The sequence below is a fragment of the Chinchilla lanigera genome, unplaced genomic scaffold (genome assembly GCF_000276665.1).
Source record: "Chinchilla lanigera isolate Chin_1 unplaced genomic scaffold, ChiLan1.0 scaffold00036, whole genome shotgun sequence".
NCBI classification, from domain to species: Eukaryota; Metazoa; Chordata; class Mammalia; order Rodentia; family Chinchillidae; genus Chinchilla; species Chinchilla lanigera.
In genome coordinates this window covers 17,063,108-17,078,420 of record NW_004955437.1, presented here as the reverse complement: position 1 = coordinate 17,078,420, position 15,313 = coordinate 17,063,108, and the positions used below count along the sequence as shown (strand labels likewise).

The following is a 15,313-nucleotide window of genomic DNA, read 5'->3' as shown; positions in this document are numbered from 1 at the left end:
GATTATTAACTGAAAGAAAGAAAATTTAGCACATCACATAAACTTCATGAGGTATATTATATTGAAAAACCACAATGTAAGTGTGCTCATAGAAATCCATGAGGAAATATATTGTATCTAATTCCGTACTGTTAGATAGGAAAATATTAAGTCTGAGGATAAAATAACTGTATAGCCTTTTTGGACTTACTGCCACTGAGACATACTGATTATTTTATGTCTTTAGATAATATTTCTGGTTATCAATTTATTACTATAGTCTGAACTATTCTTTCCTGACTTAGTTATCTAAGAAACTAGTTATCGCAAGAAGGATCATCTTGCCAGTTCATCATTTTTGTTACATAGAGTCTTAGTTGTAATCGTTTCTAAAGGCAAAACTGGTTATCTTTTTCTAGAGTTTTTTTGCAGCTGCCATTTTTAATTATCATTCTTTTCTGGTAATCATAGCAGCCCTTCAAGCACTTTACACTTTTGTTAGTATGTATGCCTATAGAATTAAGTCGGCACCCTCGCTCAGTATTCGAGATCTGCCAGCACCTCCTTCATGTTAGGCCATTCATTCGCTAGTTCCCCTTTCCTCAGGTATCGGAGCAAGGTTCCATCCCTCGGTTCTTGTCTGTTCTGTTCCTTCCTTGAATGACTTCCTCCTTCCCTAGCCTCTGTCTGTCCCCATTCCTGCTCATAGGTGAGAGGCCACTCAAGAACCTTTCTTTTTGATGCTACCTGGATTTTTACCACCTACCTTTGCTGGCTGTACATTCTTGCTCCCTGTTCACCCCTTTGCATTAAGCACAGATGTATGCATCACGCCTCTGATGCCTTCTTTGTATCCATTAGGGATCGTTCCCTTGGTAATCTGCATTAGGTGTATTTTTGTTCATTTGAGTTAAATACTCAGAGTGTGTGCCTGCTGCCCACAGTAATGCTTTTCCTACAATTAAGAAGAGAGTAGTACTTACCGGGTGAGAATCACACTGTATAGTGTCACCTCTTCTGTGCAGCGTGGTCTGGTACTGAGGCCGGAGTTCTGTTCTGCAGGAGCGGACAGCTCCGGTAACAGCGACGTGTCCATGTCAGAGGCTCAGTCTTTATGGTAACTGTGCAGTGAGTCCTCGCTCACCTTGTGTTTTCGAACGTCACCCACAAAGCAGGATGGAACTCCTTTGGGATGGCACCGGGCTGATGTAATGAATGCCACCCACCAGGATCTGAGCGGGCAAGGTTGTCCTGGGGTGTGGTTCCGGGTTTTTCTCCTGGCCCCATGGCATTCACTCCCCTGGTGTGGGTTAAGGAGTGTGGTAAAAGATTGGTATACAGTTGAAAGGGGGTTGGTGTTGCCTCACAGAAGGGTGGCATTTTCTGACTCTCAAAGGATATGGCAACTGGTATAAAACCGATAGAAATTCAATTTAAAACCAAAAGAATTCCTTGGCTCCAAAAGTACTAAAGAAGATAGAGTAGGCTGGTGAAAAAAATAATAGCATTTCCTTGGGAGTTTTTAAAATAGTAGCTGTTTTGGCACTGTTTAGATCTAGTCTTTTGCTGAGGGAGGGATTGGGTCATGTGGATGCTCTGTTACTTTGGACATCATAGTTCAGAGCTTAGGGCAAGGAGATAAACTAGGACTGGAGGCTTTCTTAAATCTCTTCTGGTTTTTGAAGAGACCTTTTAAAGGTTTTGTTTATTGTAGTTCTGTTTTTCTCACAAGCATGGGTTCTTTTGATCTTTGCATTTTCAGTGAGTCAAAGTTATAAAGCAGGAAAACGGGGCTGGGGTGGAGCTCGGTGGTAGAGCACTGCCTAATGTTCATAAGGCCCTGGATCCATCACCAGCACTGCCAGAGCGGGTAGGCTGGGAGGCAGGAGAACCTTTATTTCATCTGGGGTTACTAGTTAAGCAGACAGGAAGGAAGCTATGCTGCCTGCTCGCACCCGCAAATGTGAAAGTAGTGAACTGTAACAGATTAGGTATACGTAAAGAACTCTGACCACAGGCTGAAGATATAACTCAGTGGCACAAGCGCCTGCCTGGCAAGTGCAAGGCCCTGAGTTCGATTCCCAGTACCAAAAAAAAATAAAGAACTCTGAATACAAGGCTTACAACTCTGTTCTCCCAGACAGCAGGAGAGCTATGTGGGTCATACATGGCATTGAGTGTTGCTTTTGCAATAAGCTGTCTCTCGCCTCCTAGGGAGTTTGCCTGGGATTTAGCAGAGCAAGATTCTCTCCAGGAGGCTACCACGTGCAGAGCTTGGCCTGAGACCGAGGGGCACCAACTTCTGCCCTCCTCATAAACCACTTCATGGCTTTTGTGACTCCTTGCCCAATTTTAACTTGGTAGAAGACAGGGTGACTGTCATAGGTGGAACTTGATACCATATTCCCCTCTGCTGGACTCTGAGGTGCGCTCTCTTTCTTAGTCAGAAAACTGTGAAGTCCTCCCCTTGTCTTGTCTCCATCCACGCATGTCGTGCGTGCACACATGGACCGCTGTCCACCCTCACCAGGTATCCCAAGGGTCCCAAGAACCATCTTCCCCAGAAACTCTCATGGTTCTTGCTTCAGGACTTCCCACAGCCAAAGTAAATGCCTACACTTCCTCCAGGGCTCTGCTGGGTGCTGGGTCGCCTGCGTGTCCCCTCCCAAGGCCCTCAGACCCACCCAGCGATGTTTTAGCCATCTCGCTGTTTGTCTCTTCAGTTTTGAAATGATCTCAAAATAGTGCCATGAATTTTCATATATTTTCCGCCTAGATTCCCTGCATGTTAACACTTTATCACAGCTGCTTTGTTATTATCATAATCATTCATCCACATATTGTATTTAAATATATATCTGCATATATATTTATATTTATTGCCTGGGGTTGAACCCATCGCCTTCACACTCAGCGAGAACTCCACTTACCCACCCACCCCTCTAATTCCTCAGCCAGAGCCTCACAGAGCTCCTCATTCTGCGTTTGAACTCCTCCTGATCCTTCTGCTGTAGCCTCCCATAGCAGCAGGATAACAGGCGTGCACCACAGCACCAGGCTTCTGAATCATTTTGAGAGTAAACTGCAGAACGATGCACCTTTACCTCTAAATATTGCTGTGTTTTCTGCAAACAGGTTCTCAGACATACCCACATACAAATTGTCAAAAGTTAAGAAATTAATATTGACTCAGTGCGGTTGTCTTACTCTATATACCTTATTCAGATTTCTGATATTGCTGGTCTTCACTAAGCCTTTTGGGGGGTGATCCCCCAGAGCAGGATCATATGTCATATTTAATTATTACACCTCTCAAATCTCCTTTAATGCAGGGAAATGCCTTGTCCAGTGATGACAGCTATTTTGGAGCATTCCATGGTAACAAACAGCCCACTGCGGCATAGGTGCCATGAGGCACTTACGAAGTCCATTGTTCACTTTGTTTTTCATTACTTTGACTTTTTTCTTTTTGGGACAGGGTTTCCCTATGTAGCCCAGGCTGGCCTTGAACTCATAATGATGTTCCTGCATCAGCCTCCTGAGTGCTGGGATCACAAGTGTGTGGCAGTGCACCAGGCTGCTTTGACATTTTTGAAGTGTACAAGCCACTTATTTGGTGTAGTACTCCTCAGCTTGGGCTGATGACATTCCACCATGGTGAGGTTCCGTGTACACACTTGTACAATTACTAGAGTAGTGATGGGCCGCCCTCAGTGTGACCCGCAGGATCACAGCATAGCAGGGCAAGGATGGTGCCTACTAGATTTCTTCACTGGGAGAAGCTGTTTTCCCCTCTGTAATCAGTAAGTATCTGATAAGAACATACTTCAGGATTGTGTAAATACCCTGTGTCTCGTCCAATTTTCACTAACTAGCTTGAGCACTAGGATTGCTGTCTGAAATGATCATTACTAAAATATTTTTTGATTCCACTATTTCTTCTATGGCATTCTATAAGAAGAATTTCTCTTCCTCCTCATTTGTTTAATTAATGATATATAATTATGGATGTGTGGAGTTTTACTTTATTTTATTGCTTAGAACTTGTTGCTGGGCCAGGGATGTAGCTCAATGGCACAGCACCTGCTTGGCAAGCACGAGGTCGTGAGTTCAATTTCCGGTACCAAAAAAAAAAGAGCTTGTTGCTGACAGTACTGATTTTGATGGTTCTAAAACATCAAATTACCCTCTAAAGTAAATTCTCTCAGAATTATTTAGTAAGCTTTGCTTCAAATTGGTTCTTGTGCCCTTTTAGTATATGTGCTGCTGAAGCAAGCACTCTTGTGCCCTTTTGACCTGTCCCCGTCCTTTGAATCCTTCCTTACTTTTGGGGACAGCTTGATGTTCTAGATTCATGCATTCTGTCCCTCATCCCACCCTTGGAATCAGCCACTTCTCCCAAGGGCCTTGGATCCTTATAGTAGGCGGCATTACTCAGAAAACCATCTGTTTTTCGCAATGGTTATTGCTACTGCAGTTCCACTGTGTTTAAGCCCTATCAGAGCACAGAACTAGAAAAGAATAAATAGTGATATGTGTTTGACTCAACTTCATTATCAGCAGTGTATTTGCCCTGGACTACATATTAAGTAATTTCAGAACTGCTGACTCATACTGCTGTGAAAAACTAACTTCCTAACTAGAAGTCAGTGTTTGTACATAGTTCTTTTGACTAAGTGTATTTAGTCAAAGTACTGTATTTACATGTTATTTGACTTGGTTTGTTTAAATTATTTTCCCTTCAGTGTGATCATATTATTTATGGAAATAATGGGTAGACCTTTTTGTTTCTGTTTGCTTACAGTTTTGCTTCTTTCTCTATTCCTATTGCCTTGTTTTTAAAAATTCAAATGTAAAACAATCATGATCATTACAATTGAAGCAATATTAAAGGGTGTGCTCAGGGAAGCGTTCCTCCTTCTGCCCTTCCCCTCCACCCGGTCACATTCCCAGTCCTCCTTCCAGCTGCACCATAGTGGCCTACCCACACGCTCTGCAGTGCACGGCACATAGGTTATTTCCTCTATTTTGCTGTTTTAAAGATGCTGTAGTGAGCTACCGCAGGCACTTTTGACTGACATACTTAGTGTACTTGTGTCGCAGGTGTAGCATGTTCTATATTCTTCTAGTTTAGGATTCTGCCTGCATGGGCAGTGGGTGAGCAGATAAGGTTTTTCACTCAGGCCTACAGAGCCAGAATCCTCCTGCCTGATGAGCAGAATACAAGCCTCCTACCCCCATTCTCTCCCCACTCCCCATCAGCTCTGACTTAACAGAGACCGGAGAAAACCAGCTGAGTCAGCCGTGGTTGAGAACATGTGGCCCCTGGTGGTTAGAGAGGGCAGCATCCTCATTCCCATGTGTGTTTGCGGAAATACATTCATCTGATTCCAAACTAGGGGATAGAGAAGGAGTAGAACTTACTTCATTCATTTTTACCCCTCCAATTCTGCCTTTATTGATTAGAGGACCCCAGTCTGTAGTGCGCTAAATACAACTGACAAAAAAGAAGGTGACGTGGCTCCTGCTTGGTGGTTAGGCTCTCTGACAGGTCACCAGTTACCATACAGTGTGTTTGCACAGTGTGCTTGGATGGCTCACCAGACACTGAGAACACTCAAGGCTGGAAGCTGGAATGTAGGCCGAGGGAACTGATGTAGTCAGAAGCATGGCCTCATGAGCAAACGTATTGGATGTCTTGAGTAGCTACAAAAGAAGCCAGAGAAGTTCAAGGTAAAGATTTACATGATAAAAACAATACATACAGAAACATTATACAGCTTCAGAACATACAGTTACACACCTGATCTTTAGATAATCACGACCGGAAGATTAAAGGAATGAAAGAACGTGGCTATGGACTTGACTGTGTCAGCAAGTAAAGTGTCTGTCTAGTAAAGCATAGTAATGTTTATAAGCAAACATAATGGGAAAGCTCTGTGCAATCAAAATGACAGGTGTGAGTTTGGACACCTCGTGCAGATTTCCGTGGAGTGCAAAGCGCAGCAAGGAGTCTGGCGGAGGAAGCCTCTGGGAGCTGGGGGTGTGTGATACGTTGCTGCTGAAACCATAGATAGGGGCAGAGGCAGCTGGAGGGAGCACGTTGCGATACGAGGAGGAGGATGGATCCGTGGAGTTCCAACAGCTGATGGGCTAATAGGGAATGAGGCGCTCATCAAGGGAATTGGAAAGATTCCAAAAGCTGGAAGTAAACCTGGAGAGAATCGTGTCAGGACGGGCAGAGGAAGTCAGCCTTTCAATAGCAGCAGTTACAGTGATCATAACCAGAGCTGACATTTCTAGAGCACTTGCCGTGTATCACGCATTGTCACCTGAGTTACACACATTCTCTTAATCCTCACAAAGAGCTGTGAGGTTGGTTACTGTTGCCCTCTCTCTTTAGGGGCACAGACACAGTGACACAGATGTGGGCAAGGATGGCTGGGAGGAGTGCTGGGAAACGGGGCCACAAGCTTTAGTCTAAGATCGTCCTCGAGCCAAAATTCTGTGCTCAAGTGGAAGCTGTCGTATGTGTACTTTGGAGGCCTGGGGGTTAGGTGGAATTAAAAGAGCTGTATTCAAAAAGTTGCCTTATCAAGTACTGGGTGCACAAGAACCTGGCCTTGTTTTTAAACTGGGAAGACTGGAGCGCGCGCTTGTGTGTGTATGTAGGAGAGAGGGCAGCACGGAAGAGAAAAATTGAGGAATAAACAAAATGCAGTATCCAGATGGGGGTTATTCAGTGTTAATTCAGAAATGGTATTTGATGAAGTACAATATTTTTCCTCATGAAAATATAGTACTTAAAACTACTGACTAGAATTACAAGGATTATAAGTCTTACATTAACGTTTTCGTCTTTGGAATAATCTTAGTTTCAGGGCATGTAACTACAAGTGTCAAGGATAGGTAACAGTTAGGTCCAAAGGTTTATAAAGATATATCATTTTTGAGACACAAAAGTGGTGAGTTTATCAGTTAAGTAAAATAAACGGACCATTTGAGTGTTTTTAAAATTGGTATCTCTTTACTTGTAGAGTAATCATAAGAACTTGTCAGTAGGTTCAGTTCTGAGCTTTCTTTATATGATACGAAAATAATTCTGTGGTGTCAGGGTTGTCCTCATAGAACAGTACTGTAACCACAGGAAGTGCAAGTGATTGAATTAGGCAGTCACTTCCGGAAATCCCCTTTGGTGCCTTTCCTGTGATTTTGCTTATTGAGGGTTTCACTGTGTCTTTCTTGACATTTGTGTACTATTTAAAACTGAGTCTCTAATACATGCACTGCTGGTAGCTGCATACAGATGACCCAGTTTCATGTCTCCAACATCAGCTTAGTTCATGTCTTCAGCTTTGTTTGTTTTTTGTTTTTTGGTTTTTTTTTTTTTTTTTTTTCATGTCTTCAGCTTTGTGAGCAGTGTGCTTTCTTTTCTTAAAAACAACACTCCTCATCACCACTGCCACCACATACGATGCCAGGAAAGCTAAACTGGGGTTTAGTACCTTCGCTCCTTTCTGTCTTGACCAGTAAATGGTATAACTTCCCAACCTTCGTGCTCCCCCTCTGATTCTAATCTCAGGGGTCTCTTACCCAGGTATGATGACCAGCTCGCCCCAGAGATTTCCAGGTTTTCTCTCCTTGAGCTTCTTCATCACCCTTGGCTGGGTGCTTGAGGAAGTGGCCCTTACACAGAGAAACAAATCTCTCTGGTTCCTGGCTCCCTGCTTCCTTGCCTTTCTTTGTCCAGAAAGCTGGCTGCAGAAGACACCTAGTGGACTGTGATGCCAGGAAGCTAAGCACGTCTCTCACATAGAACTTTCCCCATGTCTTGAGTGCTGGCTTTTGACTTAAATGTTGTTTCATGATGTCTGAATGCAGGAATGCATTTCATAGTTGTTCAAGTTGCCTGCTATTACCAACTTCCAGGTTTAACGCTCAAACTGTGTGGTGTAAAAGAGCTTCCACTTCCAAACCTTTCAAACCCATTTTGAATAAAAGAGTGTTTTGTGGTGGGCGTAATGGAGCTCGCCTATAATCCCAGCACTAAAGAGGTTGAGACAGGAGAATCCCCACTAGTTTGAGGCCAGCCTGGGCTACATAGTGAGTTCAAAGTCATCTAAAACGGCATAGTGAGACCCTGTCTCAACACCCCCACACACTCAAAAAAGTGTTTTTCAGCAGTTTTACCCTACCTAGAAATGGATTGGTGGAATGAAGTTTTGATAACTGGCTAGCTTGTGTCTGACAGTTGGCCAGCCCTAAGGAACCAGGGCTGTTGTTACACCTGCTCAGAGTCAAGGCCGGTACCACAGCAAGCACATTCTTCTCAGGTGCTTGTTCTAGGCAGCTCTGCACTGTGTAGGTGACTTGCAGCTGCCCTTCCTAACAGGTGACCGAAGGTGGGTTCAGGGGCAGAGACACTGTTTAGTCCCAGGGTGGCCAGAGTTTCAGCGCTTTGGCGCCCTCATCATGTAATCCTGGAGAGGCTGCAGGGTAAATATCTCACTTTCTCTCAGTTTTTAGCCTGCATGCCGAGAATTATAAAGACTGTTTGGGAAGACCATGAGGTGTCTCAGTTATCCTTTTTTACTGGCACTGACCTCAAAACAAAGCAGCTGTAAGCTGACCGAGCCAGAAGTCACTTAGAAAGCTGAGTAGATTTTTATATACTTGTAGGTGTTTGTCCGTGTCCTTCACCGAAAGGAAGCTTCCCGACAGCAGACTGCGTTCTCTGCTGCATCCTCGCTTCCTGAAAAAGCCTGACACTTAGCAGCTCCTTATTATTTGCTGAGCAAATAATGTTAAGTGATTAGCACAGGAAAGACTTTTTTACCATGCCTTCTCTTCTCACCTGGGATTCCCAGGAAAAAGAAACTTGTCTTATCAAAGCTCAGTCCGCTGTGGTTTACTTCCCAGTGAAGTCAGGCATGCCTGGACTTTCTGTTGGAACCCAGCCTCTGTGCAAAAGAGTGGGCGGAGAAACGTGACCTTTGACATCAGTCACATTTGCATGCAGTTGGCTGAAGATCCTTGTATCTTTTTCTTACCTTTCTCCTATCAGATAATTCGTTTATTAATGCATTTATTTTGGAAGAAAACATCCGACATTAGGTTAGCCCTTTGATGCTGTCAGAAAGCTCTTGCATTGAGCTCCTCCAGCAGCTCTCCTCCCTAGTGAGCACAGGCAAGGCAGTCACTAAAGAATAACAAGTTGTGCCTCTGCAGTGGTGCTCGGGTTCTTCCAGCCTTTCCTACCACAGTAACGGCCACCCTGACACTTGCTGGAGGGTGCTGGGCCCAGCAGCTGTATCCACGCGCTTTGGCTGGGCTTTGGATGGCTTGTTTTGATCTGGGTAATCAAGTGTAATGATGACATATGTTTTAATAGGATTCTAGTCTGTAATATAATAAGGAAAATGGCTGTTTTTCCTTATTTTCTCATTATAATATGCCTCTGCCCTTACTGTGTCATTACACTGAGCGGAAGTAGGATATATTTTAATACGCGAAAGATAACGTCAGGGTTGAAAATTGAGCTCTTTGTGATTTATTCAGAGGTTGACTGTTACTGAATGCATTGAAATGAGTTGCATGAGGCAGTGCAGCCAACGATTTATTTATGTATCTTTTTTTAAACTTAGCTTGTCATAAATAAGTGCAAATAAATAGCTCATAGAATAGTTTGTATTCATTGCTTCAATGAAAACATTGTAAATAGGAAACATACGGTCTGCAGTCTTTCATTTTTTCTGAAAGCTACTGTTTTGCTTTACATAGCTCTAAATTTTTCAAGTTTTGGCAAGCAAGTGGATTTGGGGTTTTTTTTTTTTTTTTTTTAAGACAAATCCTTTGTTTGTTCGGATTTGAACATTGATGGGCCCTCAAGTGCATCACGTTGAAACTCACTACAGGACAGCCTCCATTCACATCATTAGTAAAGAAATAACCTGAACTCCATGCTGCAAGCACAGTGCCTACCACATAGTGGCACACAGTAAAGGTCTGATAAGGGAGTCAGTGAATGCCCGAGTGCAGCTAGTCCTCCTCAACACGCACCAAACAAGCTTGTGGTAGAACAGGTGCTCAATCTCAGACAGCCCCCGCCCCGTTTATCTGCCTCTCATCTCCTTCTGCCAGTGTGCTTTCCATAGACTATGCCAGGCGCTGCAGAGGTCGTGATGAAGGATCCAGCCCTCACCCATGGGATGGTAGGGGCAGGGGTCATGCACCAGACCCATCTCTCCTTGGCCCTGTCACAGGCACACGCAGGGCCCAGCAGTGTGGAGTGGGAAGGGCTTCCAGCTCTGTTCTCCGTGTTCCTACATACATTGTTAAAACAAGGCCAAGAAAGGTTTTATTCTGATTGGTTAACAACTAGCGCTATACCTGCTATGGGTTTCAAGAATTACAGTAGAGGGCTGGGGATTTAGCTCAGCGGCAAAAGCACCTGCCTGGCAAGCGCAAGGTTGTGAGTTCGGTTCCCGGTACCAGAGAAAAACAAAAAAAAAAAGAATTACGGTAGAGGCTGCACATGGTGGCACACGCCTATAATCCCAGCACTCAGGAGGCTAAAGCAGGAGGATCATTGTGACTTCAAGACCAACCTGGGCTACAAAAGTGAGCTCAAAGTCAGCCTGAACTGCATAGTGACTGCATAGTGAGACACTATCTCAAAAAGACCAAAAAAAAAAAAAAAAAAAGAGTTACAGTAGAGTTATTATATTTTATGTAAAATATTCTAAAATGAAAGTTTGTTAAATCCCTTTAATGATAATATTTCTAAACAGTGTGTTTGAAATTTGAGATGGTTATAAAGTAGTTTTTTCTTTACTAGCTTTTTTTTAAAAATCAGTTTATTTTGAGTAAAACAAAATATTTTCCTTAACTCATTTAGAATTGAGTTAGAAAAATACTAGTTACAAATCTGATTTTTTTTCCTTTCCCATAGATTTGTGGCTGACACGTTTTCACTCTATTATTCATGTTACATTTTCATATTTGCCAATGTGAAAACCTCTGCTTTGTAATTATTTATATTGAGTCTTGTTTTGGGTTGACATCAAAAATGAACTTTTTTTTCAACAAAATTGTTTCCCGTTAGTGTTCCCAGAGTACATAAAACTAATTGAGTGGATTAAAGCTGTGCATTGTATAGCCATTTGTCCATGTTGAAAAAAATGTACAGTATAATTATATGGCAGAAGATATTTTTAAAATATTGCTAAAACTTAGAGGGGCTGTGATAGAGGTGGCCCTAATCCTAGTAATAAATTTGTATTAGCCCTTTTGGATGGGTAAATTGAGTCGTCATTTTAGTGGAAGGACAGGAGTTTGTTCTGTAATAGAGAATGTTCTTTCCTGTCACACTAAACAGCAAGGAAGCAAAAGTTGTCAGCATCTTGTCATGAGGACTCAGGTCAACTTGAAGAAGCTGGCAATAAATGTAACGATAATTCCAGTAGATTCATACCAAACATTTAAATACACAAGTTCGTAGTGGTAGTGAAAAGCAAAGTAATTTAGTGGAAGAGAAGATGCAGTTCCTTCATTGTCTTGAAAATTGGCAAATGGAAGTATTTATCCTGCCTTTCTTACATGAAATGCACCGCTAGGTGACCAAGCAGGATGGAGGAAAGGGTATATTACCTTATGTAATGCCCCCGAGAATTAACCGTGTAGACATTGGACATCAACAGCTTCAGTAGTTTCTTATGAAAGAGGAAGGAGGGTTGTTTGGCTGGGGCAAGTAAAAGACTTCATATGTTCTGTGTGCTTTCTGCGCCTGAACGTTTGGTGTGTGTTTTTTAAGAAGCAGTTCGCTTAAAATGGCGACACCCTGTAGTCCTACCTTGGCACCCAGTGGTGCATGGGCTTTAGAACCCTTAAAACTGGACAAGCTTTCTGTGTAGCGAGGTGGCATTATAGCATTGATGTTTTAAAGAGAGAGTTTTTCACCTTTTCCGTTTCACATAAAAAATGGGTACACAAGTATTTGGCGTAATGGCATTGACCATGTCATTGACCACGTCAAACTTTGCAGAGCCGTTTTTGCATGAAGGAAATGTACTGACATTTCCTAGTACCTTACCCTCCAAGTGTTGAGTCTAGTCCATCACAGAACAGACTTCCAGGCAGTTTTGCTTCCAGCTTAGGGAGACATAATTGAATTGTATGTTAACAGAATGGAGATGCCGGGAAGGATTTGGATGAGGAACCGTAGTGCAGAAGAGGGATGGGGTGAAGAGAAAATACATAACTGAGCCCAAAGAGATGAGAGATGCTGCAGTGTGATAACTTTTTGTTCATGTTCTGTTAAGATCCAAAGTGGAGGAAAACAATCCTGGCAGGTATGTGCTCTTAGGTGTGCATAGGAAATTGCCCTTTCCTCTTAGAATGCTGTGTCCTGAGCAGTTCTCAAATGTGCGGCAGATGGTTAGGCAGTAGAAGCCGTGCTTGCAGAAGAGAAAATACGTTAAAAATTAGAGAGCAAGAATGGGAATGAAAAGGCTAGAATATCTTAAAATGTGCTGAAATGAGGCTCTGCTGCTTATGTATTGAAAAAACAGGCTTCCTTCTTACAGCGGTGATTCTCTGTTCATAGATCCGCAGTCCTGCCTTGCGGTTCGCCCAGCCCTGGAACTTTTGCCCGTGAAATGAAGAAAGTTAATATGATTTTCCCTACCAATGCAAAGGGTGCATCCGAGTTCCCTGACAGCCTTCCACCCCTGCAGCTTTTCAGTTGCATCCAGTTAAAAATTTGCAGACCATAACGAATGTTCTTAGAGAGCAAATAAAAGGAATGGTGCGCGTGAATTTGTTTTAAACATTATTTTGCCAAGAATTTCAACGAATCTTACTTGAAAAGGAATTGAAATCACCAGGTTTTTATTAATAATCTGGAGCTTTTTAGAGTGTGTTTTTTTTTTTTTTTTTTTTTGAACTATCTCCCTGGCATCTTTTCATAAATTAAGCGTAAACTTTTTTTGACCTCATCACACATAATTAAATAGCCATTGAAAGGTTAAACCATCCCAAAAGTGATTCTGTATCTTAATCATCCTCCTCCAGAATTACACAGGACATTTGTTTCTGTTCTCAAGCAGGGTAATTACAAGAGACAGTAACATAATTTACAGTTTCAGTCTACTCCAATGGATTAGTCCATAGTAACACACTTCTGCCTAGCTGTGTATATCCCCCATGAGTGTCTGCATTGTATTGTGATTTGTAAATGATGATTGCACTGTGATTGATTGCAATTTAACATTGAATTGATTTTTTTAAAATGAACTTGAGCTATTACATGTCTATTTGAGCTTCTCTTATATACTTTGTGGTTCTTGCATTCAGCAGTTGCTAGCTAGTTGGCAAAATAAACTTTCTCATAGCCTTCTCCTCAGTAAATACGGAGCACTTCTATACATCCCAACCAGAGTGGTGCCCAGCTCCTAGTAGACACATGACTGCTGAACACACTACTAAACTGTTTTAATCCATGGCAAACTGAATGGAAATTCTTTAACAGTGACCACATAATCTAAAGGCTTACGGGATAATACTGCGATATCATGTCTGATGCTGTGTTAATACTAATATATTGTTAGTAAAGTCTCAAGTCTTCCTATTGCTGGAATTTTAGAGTCAAACTAAACAGTGGCTTGTTCAAGGGGCTTAAAAATGAACTGTGTACAACTAGTTGATGGAGGAGTCATTGAGGTCTTCATACTGTAGGGTGATTTTGCGTGATTTTGTTTTCCTAACCGCTCATATCTGTAGCGAATTTAGGTGATATGATTTCTCCATCTTTAAGGGCTGGATGGCTGCATGACACCAGTCTCAGCCTGGCTTGGAAATGGGCTCCGTGGGCACAGCCATTCACTGCAGAGCCTTTTACTTCAGATCATGCTTAAAAACATTTGGGTGATAAATAAAAAATAAGTAACAAAGAAAGTAGAGTGGTTTGTGTACATAACCTGAGGACTCGAGGTGCTTCCTAGCCTTCCACTTTGAACAGCACTTGATCAGTGACATCCGCCGGTGGGCTGTGCTTTGATTTGAGAAAGTTGACTCAAAGACTGACAGCTCCCTCTTGAAATGTACTTTGTTTGGAAACAAAGGAAAATGTTAAAGAGATTTGTATTCCCACTTCTTTCTTCAGTCTTGCTTTGTGTTTGTGTTTGCTGTGTGAAAGCTTATCATCCAGAATTGGAATTGCAGCGCACTTTGTCTTATTTTTGAAAAATTACAGCTGGCATATATATGCTCTCTCGCTCTCTCTCTCTCTCTCTCTCTCTCTCTCTCTCTCTCTCACACACACACACACACACACACACACACACACACGGGACTTCAGGGGGCTCATGGGTGAATGGGAAGGCAGGTTGCTCCTCCAGCCACCCTGTCTTCCACAGCCCTTTTTTCAAGTCAGTGGCAGCACCCACAGTGGTGTGACCCCCCTCCAACGCACACACTCCACTATTGGGTAGAGTTAGACCGGATGCCTAGATACTATAATGAACTATCTCAGTTCTCTGCAGAATCTCATACCTAGCAAAGTGGGCAGATGAGCCCCCCACTTTCCTTTCAGGGATCACTCAGGCACCCTTAATCACAGCGATTCAGCAGCGGGGGGCTCATAGGGGGAGCACTGTGGGGCTGTGCAGTCATTTGCTTGAAGCTGATGCTTTAGTCAAAGTGTATTTAATGGAGAATTTGAAACTTTACAGGGGCTGGGAATTTAGCTCAGCGGCAAAAGCACCTGCCTGGCATGCACAAGGTTGTGAGTTCGGTTCCCGGTACCGGAGAAAAACCAAAAAAGAAAAGAAAGAAACTTTACAACTTTTTAATGGTAAATTCTTATTGTCAGGTTTTGTAGCTTCAATGTCAAAATTTAATTCAGGTTTCAACTTTGACAGTGAGGGGAGGTCAGCTACTCGAAATGCATTTTTTTTTTCTTGGCCAGGGATCTTAGTGTAGAGCACAGGTCTAGTGGGTGTATGGCCCTGGGTTTAAGTCCTGAGTAGCATCCCACAATGCATTTTTCCAGGTGTAAACTGAATGCTCAAGTTATTTTCTTAAATAATTTTTCGTATTGACTCTCTAATGTGGACTTTTGCCTGTTTATAATAGGAAATAATTTTTAAATGCCTGATTCATCTTAAAAAGCAAATTGGGGGGGGTGTTGAGACAGGGTCAGACTGCCCTTGAACTCACTGTGTAGTCCAGGCTGGCCTTGAACTTGTGGCAATCCTCCTGCCTCAGCCTTCCAAATACTGGGATTACAGGTGTGCATCACCACACCGATTTTTTTTTTTTTTTTTTTTTTTTTTGA

At 42.6% G+C, this 15,313-nt stretch overlaps 1 protein-coding gene across 1 annotated transcript in view; it reads left to right on the top strand.

The window, feature by feature from the left end:
- LOC102029900 (histone acetyltransferase KAT6B) overlaps window positions 1-15,313 on the top strand; it is a 64,315-nt gene that overhangs the window by 28,136 nt on the left and 20,866 nt on the right. The gene's annotated exons all lie outside the window — the stretch shown is intronic.